The 17,339-nt window shown below is 38.4% G+C and overlaps 1 long non-coding RNA gene across 2 annotated transcripts; it reads left to right on the top strand.

Moving 5' to 3' along the window:
- The first annotated feature begins 465 nt into the window (after positions 1 to 465).
- Positions 466 to 16,565, top strand: LOC140807135 (uncharacterized). 2 transcript variants are annotated; one of them, XR_012112630.1, is made up of 3 exons: positions 466 to 601; positions 1,044 to 1,096; positions 16,454 to 16,565. It is a non-coding gene; the product is annotated as an uncharacterized lncRNA (long non-coding RNA). The 2 variants fall into 2 exon arrangements; XR_012112629.1 differs by lacking the exon at positions 16,454 to 16,565 and adding an exon at positions 1,604 to 1,681.
- The last annotated feature ends 774 nt before the right edge of the window (positions 16,566 to 17,339 follow it).

The raw sequence follows: 17,339 nt of genomic DNA, 5'->3' as shown, positions 1-17,339 counted from the left end.
ACAAAATCACATATCTGTTACTCGGTTCTGATTATTAAATTTAAGTTCTGAACATTCTGATCACCTTTTTGAATTACTGTACCTCTCGAATTCAGCTCTGATTCGGTTGAAACTGTATATACTCTCACTGGTTCACAATAATCTGCAGCATATACGTATTCAAAACACAGTAATATCAAATCAGACACGAAATATCAATATCCTATTGTAAGGTCCGAGATTATAGAAATGATATTATTTTAAATCGAGATTATTGAATTAGAGAATTATGGAGTGTTGAATTATATTCCAAGATGTTTGAACTTATTTAGGATTGAAATTGAATTGAAAAGATTTAATAGGGGCTGATGTGCAATTAATGAGAAAATGAGGGACTAAAGTGCAAATATGCAAAATTGAGTGGACGCTTGTCTTCACCATACATTTGGGTATATAAAACTTTCATTTCCCTTCAATTTTGGCAAAAGACAATCGAGAGCTTCCATGAAAATTCCCTCAAGCTTATTTCTTTATTAAAAAAAGTGGTTGTGCAAGATCCGGCCATCCGATTTTTAATTCGAGCATAGTTTTGAGATCCCCTCGTCAAGAGCTACACAAGGACGTAAGTTTTATTAAATTTTATCTTGATTCGAAAATATGATGTTGGAGAAATTGTGATTTGATCATTATTATGTGTTCTGGGAATACTAGACATGGCAGAATCGAAGTCAGATCGAAGAACAGACTGATTATGAAATTGTTATGATTTTCTGATTATACCGATTGAAAATGGGACAGATTTGGATTATGAATTGATTATGGATTATATCAGATATGGGTTATGATTTTTAATTAATATCTGGTGAGGTTGTATTGACGAGAATATTCAGATTGTTCCGTTAAATCGTTGATTTGAATTAAATCCAGATTAATCAGATTCAGAGTTGAACTGAGAATGGAATATTGATATTATGATTCTCGATATATCGTTTCAGATTTACAGAGACAGTCTTGAGTTCAGAACTGATATTGATATTGTGCCTGTTTTATATTGTCATTTCCAGATTGGGTATGGACAGAGTTGAAGGTGAGACTTCGTCTGACCGAGAAGATAAAGGTATAAATAAATGTTGATTCGGGATTGCATAACTCGAGTTAGGTTTGACTTGAGTTTCCCTAAATCACATACTTTATTTTATTGCATTGATATTTGCAGATTATCAGATTGATATGCTAATGTATTGACATAGAACAGAGTCAGAGTCCGAGTCTAGGGCAGACAGCCTAGCTAGGGCAGAACCGCCGAGTCTTTCTCAGAACCGATAAGACTCTAGACTTACGGTGTATCGACGAGCTTCGGATGTAGATCGACGTCTATCTCAGACACACTCGATACAGCATACCAAAGTCTAAATTAGATTGGGATCCCTATATTTGAGATAAGATAAGATTAGATCACGAGTCATTAATTCATGTAGTCAGATTAGATACATGTTTTGATGTTTGTTTATGCTTTTATATATGTTTTATATGATTGCATTTAATACATTGTTTATAGTGGGATATTTATATCTCACCGGAGTTATCCGGCTGTTGTCTTGTTTGTATGTGTGCATGGCTACAGGTGGGACAGGTACAGGGTCACAGAGGTGAAGACAAATCGAGATTAGAGTGGTGATACCGGACTTGGACTAGAGCTAGGGTTTAAACACTTGATAGTAGTTGTTGAACCTGAGTATGTATGTTTGTATATGTTATCAGATCTATACTTTTATACTGATATGTATAGGAGTTTAATTCCATTACCTTCCGCATTTAAAAAAAAAAATTAGACCCTGATTATTATAATTGATTTAGTCCCAACGACGATTAAGAACATGATTAGCATCCGGGTCCCCACAACAGGTGGTATCAGAGCGATAGATCCTTTAGACTGAGATAGAAGAGAATGAGCAGGGTAGATTGAGTTTTCTTCCCTTGCATGGGATTGCTAGCATGATATTTATTTTAATGTTGACTTACATTGTGTGTGCTAGCATGAGATTATGCTTTACTGCTTTAAAATACATATTATCTAATTATCTGATTTGAATTGGTAATATGTATTATTGAGTATGAATCAGATGTGATTCTTGATCAGCAGTAAGATGATCAAAGAAAGATTGGAACAGATTTGTAGTACTAGGGTTACTAATGGTTTTGGTAATCAGATATACCTCCCCGGAAAATTCCAGAAAGGGGTAGTACTTCGACTGAACAGATAGATATATCAGAGACTCAGATGGAAATACAGTTGAAGATGTTTCAGTCATTTCAACCGCCTATTCTACAGGGTACTGAGACGCCGGTAGATTGTGGGAATTGGCTTGAAGACATAGAAATGTTATTTGAATTTCTTGGTTTCACAGATGATTGTAGAATTACACTGACTGAAAACCAGCTACAAGAAATTGCAAGGAGTTGGTGGCGAATAACCAACGAAGTTTTGAAACAACGTAGTTCACGAATTACGTGGAAAACTTTTAAGTTTGAATTCTACCAAAGATTTATCCCCGTATCGTATAGACAAGACAAAAGTGCAGAATTTGCAAACCTGAGACAGGGTCAGTCGAGCATTGACGAGTATTTGGCTCAGTTCTTTACCTTGGTACGTTTTGTCCCTCATGTGGCTAGAAGTGATGAAGCTATATCTAGTCAGTTCATTCATGGACTGAATCCAGAGATACGTACGCTGGTGAATGTGAAACAACCAATTAATTTTGCTGATACTTTGAACCGAGCCAAAAGAGCAGAAGCAGTCCTGATGGGACGAAAGGAAGTATCATATGATCTTCCAGCACTGAGTTCACAGCAACTGCCTTACAGAGTTGAGATTGGTAGTAGCAGTGGTGAAAAGACAGAACATCTGAAAATTCAGAAGAAACAGTTTAAGAATTTGGGAAATGAACCGAGTGGTTCATCTGGCTCCAGTGTGTCCAGTCCGAGTTATACTGGTGTATATTGCAGAAATTGTGGAGGAAGACATCCCACAGAACACTGCCAGGGAGTACTTGGTAGATGCAATATCTGTAAACAGTCGGGACACTTCGCTAGAGTTTGTCCCCAAAGAGATTCCCGAAGATTTCAGGGATCAGAACCATCTGGTGGTAGTGATCGAGGAACAGACCCAAGAGGCACTTGATGATACAATGACAGGTACTGATCTTTTATGATTATGTTGCATAGGTATTGATATATACTAATGCATTTCTTAAGATTATCTTTGACTGAGTTGCATTGATATATATGGTACCTGTTGGGTCTGTATTGATGTAGTATTTGTAATGCCCGGAAATTTAATCCCAGTAATCTGTAATTATTGATTTATAACTGATAGGAGTACAAAAGGATTAATCGGGACATTGAGAAAAGAATTAGAAAGGAAATGGTGAAGGTGAGGCCGAGGGGACACCGCACCCGCGGCCTAGGAAGCACCGCACCCGCGGTCGTGCTTCGGGAAATATTGCGCATCGAAACCGTAGGGTGACCGCACCCGCGGTGCTTACGAGACCGCACCCGCGGTGCGGCAACGACCGCACCCGCGGTGTTGCGTGTCTTGCGGAAAATGAGCCACTTGCTATGATGCATGCGCGAGTTGTCTATATATATAAATATATAGCATTGTTCTTCGAAAATCAGAACATAAATTGAGAAAGGGTCGAGGGAGATTTGTGAAAAATTCTTACGCCTTTATCTTTCAATCCGTCCGTCCGAATTTGAATCCGACTTCGGTATTGAGTTCCTGGCAACGTAGGCTACAACTGGACGTAAGTTTTACTACGTTTTGACATGTTTTAGAATTATGATATTGTCAGAATTGAATGGAATTCATATATGATGTTCTTGACATATGAGACATTATAGAATCGAAGTCAGACTAAGAAACGGACTGATTATGGAATTGTTATGAATTTCTTAGGGTATATTGATCTATACCAGACAGATTTGAATTGGAATTGGATTATGGATTGTACTGGATATGGGTTATGGATTGTAAATGTTATCTAGTAATGTCGTATTGACGGGAATACTGAAATTGTACCGTTATACCGTTGATTTTGAATTAAGTCCAGATTGATCAGATTGTTATTGATTTGGACGGTATATTGATATGAGATTATTGATATTGTCATTGCCAGACAGGCTGTGAGTTCAGGACATCGACCGAGCCAGAAACCGACGAAAGAAAGGTATAAGTCAATGTGGTATTGGGAGATGGACTTGAGTCGATTTGGACTTGGGTTTCCCTAAATCACATACTTTACTTTATTGCATTGATATATGCATTGAATTGATGATATACTTGTTCTCTTGATTTTAGATGACAGGTAGTAGACGATTTATCTTGTGACAGAAGTGCCGGATAGTGGTGGTATCGCCACGGCACATTGCACGATGTCTCAAGATAGGTTATTAAAGATAGAACTGCAGTCCATGACGGATAGGTCAGGACACCGGATGTTTGGTTATATCGAGTAATAGGAAATGGGAATTCGTCTATTACGGAATTCGATATAGGAATACCAGGATATTGGTTATATCGAGTAATAGGAATACAGTTCCTTCTATTACGGAATTCGATATAGGAATACCACATCTGGAAATCGGGATCCCTAGACTAGGATTGAGTCTAGTCTGAATTATGAGTTATGTCGACAGATTGATATTGATTATGTTTCAGATTTTGATACATATATCTGTTACCTGATTACATGCTTTATATTGTTTTATATGATTGCATGTTTCATTGATTTATACTGGGATTATATTCTCACCGGTATATCCGGCTGTTGTCTTGTCTGTATGTGTACTTGACAACGGGTGGGACAGGATCAGGGTCCAGGAGATGAGGAGAGATCGTGATTAGAGTGGAGGCTCCGGACTTGGATTAGAGATAGGGTTGAACACTTGACATTAGTTGTTAAACCTTAGTTTATTTTGAATGCATGCAGTACAGGACTCGTATTGTATTTTATACGGATATGTATATGAGTTTGATTTCACTAAGTTCCGCATTTTAAAAAAAAAATTAGACCCTGTTTTTAATTGATTAATTAGTCCCAATTATGATTAAGAACTTGATTAGCATCCGGGTCCCCACAGTATTAATCTTTGTACCTTTTGGGGAAAGAAACATTGAGATCAGGGATTTCTGTGACATCTTGTATACTACAGTAAGATGAAAATAAGATCGAGTTAGATTATGAGGTACTTGTGTTCTGATTTGACCGCATTATTGATGTTAATATGCTGAACAAGTACAGAACTATGATAGATTCCTTTCAGGAGAGTATAAGATTCTGACCAGATATGGTTGATGACTAGAGATTTCACAGCAAGTATTCTAGATTTAGAATTCCTGTGATATTTAGATTGTCTAGGACCAGATTGTTACAGAAAGGAACAGACTCAATTGGTACCAGGATTGTGCCAAGTATCTATATAACCATGTGATCTTGGGTTCGATCCTGGGGAGGCACAAACTTAAGTTCATGGGCTTAAAAGTTCAATGAGTAACCCATACGACGCCTATGGAAAGCCCGTGAGTGACACCACAGGGTGGGCAAGCCCACTGGGCCTACGGGCCAAGTCACAAGATCGGGATAGCCTTGGGTCGATTGGGGCAGTGGGCCGAATGGTCGGTCCACTGGGCCTGTAATGGGTCGTTACAGTATCAGAGCGATAGATCCTTGAGATTGAGATAGGAGCTAGTGAGCGGGGTAGAATGAGATTTTCTTTCCTTGCTTTTGATTGCTAGCATGATTTACTGCTTTATAATGCATGTTTATCTGTTTATCTGATTTGATTTGAAAACATGTATTATTGAGAACGAATCAGAGCCGATTCTGGATCAGCAGTAAGATGATCGGAGGAGGACTGAAATAGAACTTTGGGTTGGGATTGCTAATCCTTTTGATTTCAGATATGCCTCCGAGAAGAATGCCAGAACAAGGCAGTACCTCGAATCCTCCCATGGATGTGACACCTACAGCAATGGAGAAATTGCTGCAAAGGCTTCAGTCATTTCATCCACCGACTTTGAAAGCAACGGAGAACTCCGTGGAATGTGAAAGTTGGTTGGACGACATTGAATCACTGTTTGAATCTTTGGAGTACACTGAGGAAAAGAGGGTGAAACTGATAATACACCAGTTGCATGACGTTGCTAAACACTGGTGGATCACGACTTGAAGGGCATTGGAACAGCGAGGTACGGCCATTACCTGGAATGTGTTCAAATCTGAATTTTATCTACGGTTCTTTCCAGTATCTTATAGGAAGGACAAGGGAGCCGAATTTGCAAACTTGAAACAAGGCCAGTTAAACATGGAGGACTATGTGGCTAAGTTTTCTACATTGCTCCGGTTTGCTCCCCACGTAGCTGAACATGATGAGGCCGTTGCTGATCAGTTTATAAATGGCCTAAATCCTGATATTTTTACTCTGGTGATGACTGGGAGGCCCAACAATTTCACTGATGCCCTGAACAGAGCCAAAGGAGCCGAGGCAGGCCTGATAAGGCAGAGAGAAGCTTCGTTTGTGCTTCCAGCACCGGGACAACAACCACCTCCTAGATTTGAAGGTGGCAGCAGCAGCACCGGGAAGAAGGATTTCTTGAAGGCTAGAGGGAAGAAATTCAAGAAATCTGGTACTAGTTCGTCCAGTTCGAGTGGCTCTAGACAGATTAGTCAGGGCCAGAGCTATACAGGACCATACTGTGGTACTTGTGGAGGGAGGCATTCCACAGATCAGTGCCGAGGAGTGGTTGGCAGCTGTCGTGTTTGTGGACAGCAAGGACACTTTGCTCGAGTGTGTCCCCAGAGGAGTGCCCAGGGATCACAGGCAGCTGAGTCATCGGGATCAGTAGCTCAGGTAGGTAGACGACCGTCTGCCGTGCATACTTTTCAGCCAGTACCGTCTACTCTGTCACAGCAGAGGCCAGGAGGGGGCCAGACCGCGAGCCAGCCTCCTAGACAGCAGGCCCGATTGTTTGCTTTGACCGAGGAGCAGGCACAGGATGCACCTGATGATGTTGTGGCAGGTAACTGTTTTATTTCTGGTTATCCTGCATATGTATTGATTGATACTGGTGCATCGTATACTTTTATTTCTGAGAGGTTTGCATTGAGTCGTGCATTACCAGTTGAGTCATTGTCTGCGGTAGTGTCTGTTTCTTCCCCGTTAGGAACAGGTTTGATATCAGTGAAATCTGTGAAACCTTGTATACTGCAGTACGATGGACATACGATTGAGCTAGACTGTATTGTGCTTGGTTTATCTGATTTTGATTGCATTATCGGTATCGATATGTTAACCAAGTACAGGGCTACAGTCGATTGTTTCCACAAGATTGTTCGATTCAGACCTGAAATGGCTGAGGAGTGGAAATTTTATGGTAAGGGTTCTCGTGCCAGAATTCCTTTGATATCTGCAATGAATATGACTCGATTATTGCAGAAGGGAGCGGAGGGATTCCTGGTATATTCAGTTGACTTACTGAAAACGAGCCCATCATTGGCGGATTTGCCAGTGGTGTGTGAGTTTGCCGATGTCTTTCCAGATGAGATTCCTGGATTGCCTCCGATTCGAGAGATAGACTTCAGCATTGAGTTAATGCCAGGAACAGTTCCGATTTCTAGGTCTCCATACAGGATGGCACCGATCGAATTGAAAGAACTGAAAGAACAGTTGGAGGATTTACTGGCCAAGGGGTATATCAGACCGAGTGTATCTCCTTGGGGTGCTCCAGTACTGTTCGTAAGAAAGAAAGACGGGTCGATGAGACTTTGTATCGACTACAGGAAGCTGAACAAGGCAACGGTAAAGAATAAATACCCCTTGCCTCGTATTGATGATTTGTATGATTAGTTGCAAGGTTCATCCGTGTATTCCAAGATCGATCTGAGATCTGGATACCATCAACTGAGAGTCAGGGACTCTGATATCTCAAAGACAGCATTCAGAACGAGGTATGGACATTATGAGTTTATTGTCATGCCTTTTGGTTTGACGAATGCACCGACGGTATTTATGGGATTGATGAACCGCGTCTTTCAGAAATACTTGGATGATTTTGTTATCATATTCATTGACGATATATTGATTTATTCAAAGAATATGATTGAGCATGCTAATCATCTGAGGACTGTGTTGAGAATTTTGAGGGCGGAGAAACTGTATGCTAAATTGTCGAAATGCGAGTTTTGGCTGAAACAGGTGATATTTCTGGGTCATATTATATCCGGAGACGGTATATCAGTTGATCCCAGTAAGGTTGAGGCAGTGATTTCTTGGCCAAGACCGACATCTGTACCCGAGATTCGCAGTTTTATGGGTTTGGCAGGATATTAACGTCGATTTATCCAAGATTTTTCGAGTATTGCCAAACCGATTACGCAGTTGACTCAGAAGAATGCTCCGTTTAATTGGTCTGAGGAATGTGAGACCAGTTTTCTTGAGTTAAAGAAGAGATTGACCAGTGCGCCTGTGTTGACGATTCCTTCAGGTACTGGTGATTTTGTGGTTTATTGTGATGCATCTCATAGAGGACTGGGATGTATACTGATGCAGCGAGGGCATGTCATTGCCTATGCCTCGAGACAATTGAAACCACATGAGACCCGTTACCCAATTCATGATCTTGAATTGGCAGCCATAGTCTTTGCATTGAAGATATGGCGACATTACCTCTACGGTGAGAAATTTGAAATATATTCTGATCACAAGAGCTTGAAATATCTGTTTTCGCAATCAGAGCTGAATATGAGACAGCGGAGATGGCTGGATTTACTGAAAGACTTTGATTGTGAAATCAAATATTATCCAGGGAAATCTAATGCAGCAGCAGATGCGCTAAGTCGAAAGGTATGTGCACTATCCTTATCGACGATAGGTGTCTCGAATTTGATAGAAGACTGCTGTTTGTCTGGATTAATATTTGAGACAGATCGTCAGCCTCTGAGATTGTGTGCTGTTCGAGCTGAACCAGAGCTGCTTTTGAAAATTAAAACAGCTCAGAAAGTTGATCAGAATGTACAGAATTCGATTGCGATGGTCAGAACTGGACATCAATCGGAATATCAGGTTCGTGACAATGTCTTGTATATGAATAATCGTATTGTTGTGCCGAATGTTTCAGATTTGAGACGGCGAATACTGTCAGAAGCGCACAACAGTCGTTTTAGCATTCATCCTGGTGGCAGGAAAATGTATAATGATTTAAAGACACAGTATTGGTGGAAACAGATGAAATCTGATGTGACTGAATTTGTTTCCAAGTGTCTGAATTGCCAACAGGTGAAAGCTGAGAGGAAGAAACCAGGAGGATTGTTACAGAGTTTGTCCATTCCTGAATGGAAATGGGATCACATTTCCATGGATTTTGTGACGCAGTTACCGAGATCCTCCCGAGGTTGTGATGCGATTTGGGTCGTGATTGATCGATTGACCAAATCTGCTTGTTTTATTCCATACAAAATGACCTACAGGTATGACCAGATGGCCGATGTTTATATCCGAGAAGTGATTAGATTGCACGAAGTGCCGAAGTCGATTGTTTCAGATCGTGATCCTCGATTCACTTCGCACTTCTGGCAGAGTTTACAGCAGGCTCTAGGTACGAAGTTACATCTGAGTACCGCATATCATCCACAGACCGATGGACAGTCAGAGCGGACCATCCAGACACTGGAGGATATGCTGAGAGCCGTAGTGCTTTATTTTAACACTAGCTGGCAAGATGCATTTCCACTGTGTGAGTTTTCGTACAACAATAGCTATCAGACGAGTATTGAGATGGCACCTTTTGAAGCATTGTACGGAAAGAAATGCAGATCCCCATTATATTGGGATGATATCTCTGAAGTTCCTGAGACTGGACCGGATATGATCAGAGATATGACAGAGAAAATAAAGTTTATCCAGAAGAAAATGAAGGCAGCTCAAGACCGACAAGCCAAATATGCCAACCTCAGACGACGACCGTTGGTATTTGAGGCTGGAGACCGAGTATTCTTGAAGATTTCACCTTTCAGAGGAGTTGTCAGATTTGGCAAGAAAGGGAAATTGTCTCCAAGATATGTTGGTCCATATGAAATTCTTGAAAAGATAGGAGATCGTGCCTATCAAATTGCATTACCGCCTTCATTGTCTGGGATACATGATGTCTTTCATGTATCTATGCTGCGGAAATATCTTCCTGATAATTCTCACGTGATTCTGCCAGACGAGACTGAGCTGGATGAGACATTGAGTTATGTCGAGAAACCAATCAGGATTATTGATCGTAAAGAAAAACAGCTCAGAACAAAGACGATTCCTCTTGTGAAAGTTCAATGGACTCGTCATGGCATTGAAGAAGCCACTTGGGAGACTGAATCAGATATGCGACAGGAATTCCCAGCATTGTTCCACTGATGTAAAGTTCTATTACATTTCTGTATATACTCCTTACTGATATGATAAATTGCTCGTGATTTCGAGGACGAAATCGTATCTTAGGGGGGGAGGAATGTAATGCCCGGAAATTTAATCCCAGTAATCTGTAATTATTGATTTATAATTGATAGGAGTACAAAAGGATTAATCGGGACATTGAGAAAAGAATTAGAAAGGAAATGGTGAAGGTGAGGCCGAGGGGACACCGCAACCGCGGCCTAGGAAGCACCGCACCTGCGGTTGTGCTTCGGGAAATATTGCGCATCGAAACCGTAGGGTGACCGCACCCACGGTGCTTACGAGACCGCACCCGCGGTGCAAGACCGTACCCGCGGTGCAGCAACGACCGCACCCGCGGTGTTGCGTGTCTTGCGGAAAATGAGCCACTTGCTGTGATGCATGCGCGAGTTGTCTACATATATATATATATAGCACTGTTCTTCGAAAATCAGAACATAAATTGAGAAAGGGTCGAGGGAGATTTGTGAAAAATCCTTACGCCTTTATCTTTCAATCCGTCCGTCCGAATTTGAATCCGACTTCGGTATTGAGTTCCTGGCAACGTAGGCTACAACTGGACGTAAGTTTTACTACGTTTTTACATGTTTTAGAATTATGATATTGTCAGAATTGAATGGAATTCATATATGATGTTCTTGACATATGAGACATTATAGAATCGAAGTCAGACTAAGAAACGGACTGATTATGGAATTGTTATGAATTTCTTAGGGTATATTGATCTATACCAGACAGATTTGAATTGGAATTAGATTATGGATTGTACTGGATATGGGTTATGGATTGTAAATGTTATCTAGTAATGTCGTATTGACGGGAATACTGAAATTGTACCGTTATACCGTTTATTTTGAATTAAGTCCAGATTGATCAGATTGTTATTGATTTGGACGGTATATTGATATGAGATTATTGATATTGTCATTGCCAGACAGGCTGTGAGTTCAGGACATCGACCGAGCCAGAAACCGACGAAAGAAAGGTATAAGTCAATGTGGTATTGGGAGATGGACTTGAGTCGGTTTGGACTTGGGTTTCCCTAAATCACATACTTTACTTTATTGCATTGATATTTGCATTGAATTGATGATATACTTGTTCTCTTGATTTTAGATGACAGGTAGTAGACGATTTATCTTGTGACAGAAGTGTCGGATAGTGGTGGTATCGCCACGGCACATTGCACGATGTCGCAAGATAGGTTATTAAAGATAGAACTGCAGTCCATGACGGATAGGTCAGGACACCGGATGTTTGGTTATATCGAGTAATAGGAAATGGGAATTCGTCTATTACGGAATTCGATATAGGAATACCAGGATATTGGTTATATCGAGTAATAGGAATACAGTTCCTTCTATTACGGAATTCGATATAGGAATACCACATCTGGAAACCGGGATCCCTAGACTAGGATTGAGTCTAGTCTGAATTATGAGTTATGTCGACAGATTGATATTGATTATGTTTCAGATTTTGATACATATATCTGTTACCTGATTACATGCTTTATATTGTTTTATATGATTGCATGTTTCATTGATTTATACTGGGATTATATTCTCACCGGTATATCCGGCTGTTGTCTTGTCTGTATGTGTACTTGACAACAGGTGGGACAGGATCAGGGTCCAGGAGATGAGGAGAGATCGTGATTAGAGTGGAGGCTCCGGACTTGGATTAGAGATAGGGTTGAACACTTGACATTAGTTGTTAAACCTTAGTTTATTTTGAATGCATGCAGTACAGGACTCGTATTGTATTTTATACGGATATGTATATGAGTTTGATTTCACTACGTTCCGCATTTTAAAAACAAATTTAGACCCTGTTTTTAATTGATTAATTAGTCCCAATTATGATTAAGAACTTGATTAGCGTCCGGGTCCCCACAGTATTAATCTTTGTACCTTTTGGGGAAAGAAAGATTGAGATCAGGGATTTCTGTGACATCTTGTATACTACAGTAAGATGAAAATAAGATCGAGTTAGATTACGAGGTACTTGTGTTCTGATTTGACCGCATTATTGATGTTAATATGCTGAACAAGTACAGAACTATGATAGATTCCTTTCAGGAGAGTATAAGATTCAGACCAGATATGGTTGATGACTAGAGATTTCACAGCAAGTATTCTAGATTTAGAATTCCTGTGATATTTAGATTGTCTAGGACCAGATTGTTACAGAAAGGAACAGATGGTATCCTTATGTATTCAGTAGATGTACTGAAATCGAGCCTAGCATTGGCAGATTTGCCAATGATGTGTTGGCTGATGTTTGCCTAGATAAGATTTTAGAATTACTTTATATCAGAAAGATAGATTTCAGAATTGAATTGAGATCAGGTACTGATTGTTGTTTTAGAATTCAGTACGGAATGATATTGAATGTACAGAATGATACAGAATGAATTGAAAGAATTGAAAGATCAGTAGAAGAGTACCGACCATGAGTTACATCTGATTTAGTGTTACTCTATGGCGTATTTCAGTATGTTCAGAGATATTCTGATGATTTCATGCTCGTTGTATCTATGATATTTTGATATATTTGCAGCATCTGATTGATTGAATCGAATATCTGAAGATTGTATTGAATACTCTGAGAACTGTGATTATTGTATACAGAAAGTGTTCAGATAAGAATACTGCTTGAAACAGATTGTATTCAGAATATGCGATATCTGAAGTTAGTATACCGATTGAATTTGACACAGTTGAGACTGTGATCAGTGGCTGAGAATGATACCGATATCAGAAAGATCAGAAATATCAGAAATTTCAGAAATGTCAGGAATTTATTTTTGCTCTGAGTTGGCAGATTATCTTATACGATTGTTGTTTTGTATCTGCTCGAGTATTGTTATTGTTCTAAAACAGTATTTGAGACAACTTATATTGTTTGGGAGCATATTATAATTGCGGATGATATATAGCAGTCGATCTGAGCGACATGAAGATATGATTGATTAGTCAGAATTGACAGTATTGCCAGAAATTGCAATTTTATGAGTTTACTGAACTCACTAGATCATTATAGACTATTGATATTGCGAATCTGATTTGATAGTACTGTTATTCTGAATTCGTATTTGATACAGATTATTTAAAACCGAATCAAAGCTGAATTCGAGAATTACAGCAGTTCAGAGATTTAACCCGAATGTGCAGAACTTAATTTGATAATCAGAGCAGAGCATCGATCAGAGTAACAGATATGTGATTTTTACTGGATGAGAATAATTATCTTGTAATGTCAAATGTTTCAGAGTTGTACAACAGAATTGATATCGATAATCAGAACCGAATATCAGGTAGGTATTTTCTTTTAATTTATATTATTAACTGATTTGTTCGTGCCAAATAGTTCGAATTAGAAATGACAGATATGGTCAGAAGCGCACAGAAATGGATTCAGTACTCGTTCCGGTAACAGAAAGTGTATGATAATTCGAACAGACAGTTTTGATATAGACAGATTAAATCAGTCGTGGCAGAATTTGTGCTGAAATGTTAGCAGAATTTGTACTGAAATGTCTGAATCGCCAATAGATGAAGATAGAAAAATAGAAATCAGAAGATTTATTACACAATTTGTATATTTCTGATTAGACATGGAGAGTATATTTCGATGAATTTCGTAATGAGATCACTATAATACTTTCCAGATTATGATATGATATGATTGTGATTGACAGATTGTTCAATCGATATCTATTCGTTTGTACCAGATAACGTACAAACATGACCAAATGACACAGATCGATGTCAGAGAAGCGGTCAGAATAACTAGAATGCCGAAATAAAGTAGATTAGATTGTGATGTTGCTTGAGTTTATACTTTTGGCAGAATATACCATAAGTTTTCTCAGATATTATCCAGACTGAAAGATAGCCCGGGCGTACTATCCAGATATTGGAAGATATTGGTGGAGCTGTAATGCTGGATGCTAGCACTAGCTGATATGACATATTGTCATTTTACGAATTATGGTACAAGAATAATATCTCGGAGATACCTGAGATAAGATCAGATACGGTCAGAAATATGACCAATAAAAGGTAGCTTATTCAGAAAAGAATGAAGATAGTTCAGACCAAACAGACTTAATAGGCCAACGTCGGATGGTGACGATTGGTATTCGAAGCTGAAGATTTAATATAGCCTTAAATGGGATAAACAGATTTGGTAACAGATGATGGTATTGATTTATTATGAGCTTTGAATTAGTATATACGGATGTTATACAGCCAGTATTGCGAGACTGATTTTATTAAAATTATTTTAAGGGGGCATTACGATATTATACGTCTTGAATTCTTATTCCAGATTGGAATCAGAGATCCATAAAAGAAAAATATTTCAGAACGAAGATTATTCTGTTGTTGAAAACACAGTAAGATTGTCAGTAGATCAATGAGGCTATCTGAAAGACAAAATCTGATATGAGATTGAAATTTCAGAATTGATTCATTGAGATAAGTTTTCTGATTTACCTCTTGTATACGTTTCGTGTTGATATCTGACTTGATTACCTGTGATTTCGAGGACGAAATCGTATCTTAGAGAGGGAGAATTGTAAGGTCCGAGATTATAGAAATGATATTATTTTAAATCGAGATTATTGAATTAGAGAATTATGGAGTGTTGAATTATATTCCAAGATGTTTGAACTTATTTAGGATTGAAATTGAATTGAAAATATTTAATAGGGGCTGATGTGCAATTAATGAGAAATTGAGGGACTAAAGTGCAAATATGCAAAATTGAGTGGACACTTGTCTTCACCATACATTTGGGTATATAAAAGTTTCATTTGCCTTCAATTTTGGCAAAAGACAATCGAGAGCTTCCATGAAAATTCCCTCAAGCTTATTTCTTTATTAAAAAAAGTGGTTGTGCAAGATCCGACCATCCGATTTTTAATTCGAGCATAGTTTTGAGATCCCCTCGTCAAGAGCTACACAAGGACATAAGTTTTATTAAATTTTATCTTGATTCGAAAATATGATGTTGGAGAAATTGTGATTTGATCATTATTATGTGTTCTAGGAATACTAGACATGGCAGAATCGAAGTCAGATCGAAGAACAGACTGATTATTAAATTGTTATGATTTTCTGATTATACCGATTGAAAATGGGACAGATTTGGATTATGAATTGATTATGGATTATATCAGATATGGGTTATGATTTGTAATTAATATCTGGTGAGGTTGTATTGACGAGAATATTCAGATTGTTCTGTTAAATCGTTGATTTGAATTAAATCCAGATTAATCAGATTCAGAGTTGAACTGAGAATGGAATATTGATATTATGATTCTCGATATATCGTTTCAGATTTACAGAGACAGTCTTGAGTTCAGAACTGATATTGATATTGTGCCTGTTTTATATTGTCATTTCCAGATTGGGTATGGACAGAGTTGAAGGTGAGACTTCGTCTGACCGAGAAGATAAATGTATAAATAAATGTTGATTCGGGATTGCATAACTCGAGTTAGGTTTGACTTGAGTTTCCCTAAATCACATACTTTATTTTATTGCATTGATATTTGCAGATTATCAGATTGATATGCTAATGTATTGACTTAGAACAGAGTCAGAGTCCGAGTCTAGTGCAGACAGCCTAGCTAGGGCAGAACCGCCGAGTCTTTCTCAGAACCGATAAGACTCTAGACTTACGGTGTATCGACGAGCTTCGGATGTAGATCGACGTCTATCTCAGACACACTCGATACAACATACCAAAGTCTAAATTAGATTGGGATCCCTAGATTTGAGATAAGATAAGATTAGATCACGAGTCATTAATTCATGTAGTCAGATTAGATACATGTTTTGATGTTTGTTTATGCTTTTATATATGTTTTATATGATTGCATTTAATACATTGTTTATACTGGGATATTTATATCTCACCGGAGTTATCCGGCTGTTGTCTTGTTTGTATGTGTGCATGGCAACAGGTGGGACAGGTACAGGGTCACAGAGGTGAAGACAGATCGAGATTAGAGTGGTGATACCGGACTTGGACTAGAGCTAGGGTTTAAACACTTGATAGTAGTTGTTGAACCTGAGTATGTATGTTTGTATATGTTATCAGATCTATACTTTTATACTGATATGTATAGGAGTTTAATTCCATTACCTTCCGCATTTTTAAAAAAAAAAATTAGACCCTGATTATTATAATTGATTTAGTCCCAACGACGATTAAGAACATGATTAGCGTCCGGGTCCCCACACCTATACAGATCTAGTGAGTTCAATGAACTCATAAAACAAGGATTTCTGATAAATATCTTCATGTCATTCTGATCAACTGATATATCTCATCTGCAAATAAAATATGCTCCCCAAAACAATATAAGATGTCTCAAATACTGATTTAGAACAATATCAATACTCAAGCAGATATAAAACAATAGTTGAACAAAATAATCTGTCAAATCAGACAAAATATATCTCTGACAATTCTGACATTTCTGAACTTTCTGGTCTTTCTGATATCGGTATCTTATCAGTCCCTGATCGAAATCTCAACGGTATCGAAATCAATCTGTATACTAACTTCAGATAACGCATACTCTGAATACAATCGATTTCAAGCAGGATTCTTATCTGAACAATTTCTGTATACAATCATTACAGTTCTCAGAACATTCAATACAATCTTCGGATATTCTATTCGGTCAATCAAATGCTGCAATTATATTAAAATCTCATAGATACAATGGGCATAAAATCATCAGAACATCTTTGAAGATACTGAAATACGCCAAAGAGCAATACTAAATCATATGTAACTCCTGGTCAATACTCTTCTACTGATCTTTCAATTCATTCTGTATC

Source organism: Primulina eburnea, chromosome 12, assembly GCF_022965805.1.
Source record: "Primulina eburnea isolate SZY01 chromosome 12, ASM2296580v1, whole genome shotgun sequence".
NCBI classification, from domain to species: Eukaryota; Viridiplantae; Streptophyta; class Magnoliopsida; order Lamiales; family Gesneriaceae; genus Primulina; species Primulina eburnea.
The sequence above is the reverse complement of the archived record's forward strand: the minus strand, read 5'-3'. Positions and strand labels throughout refer to the sequence as shown.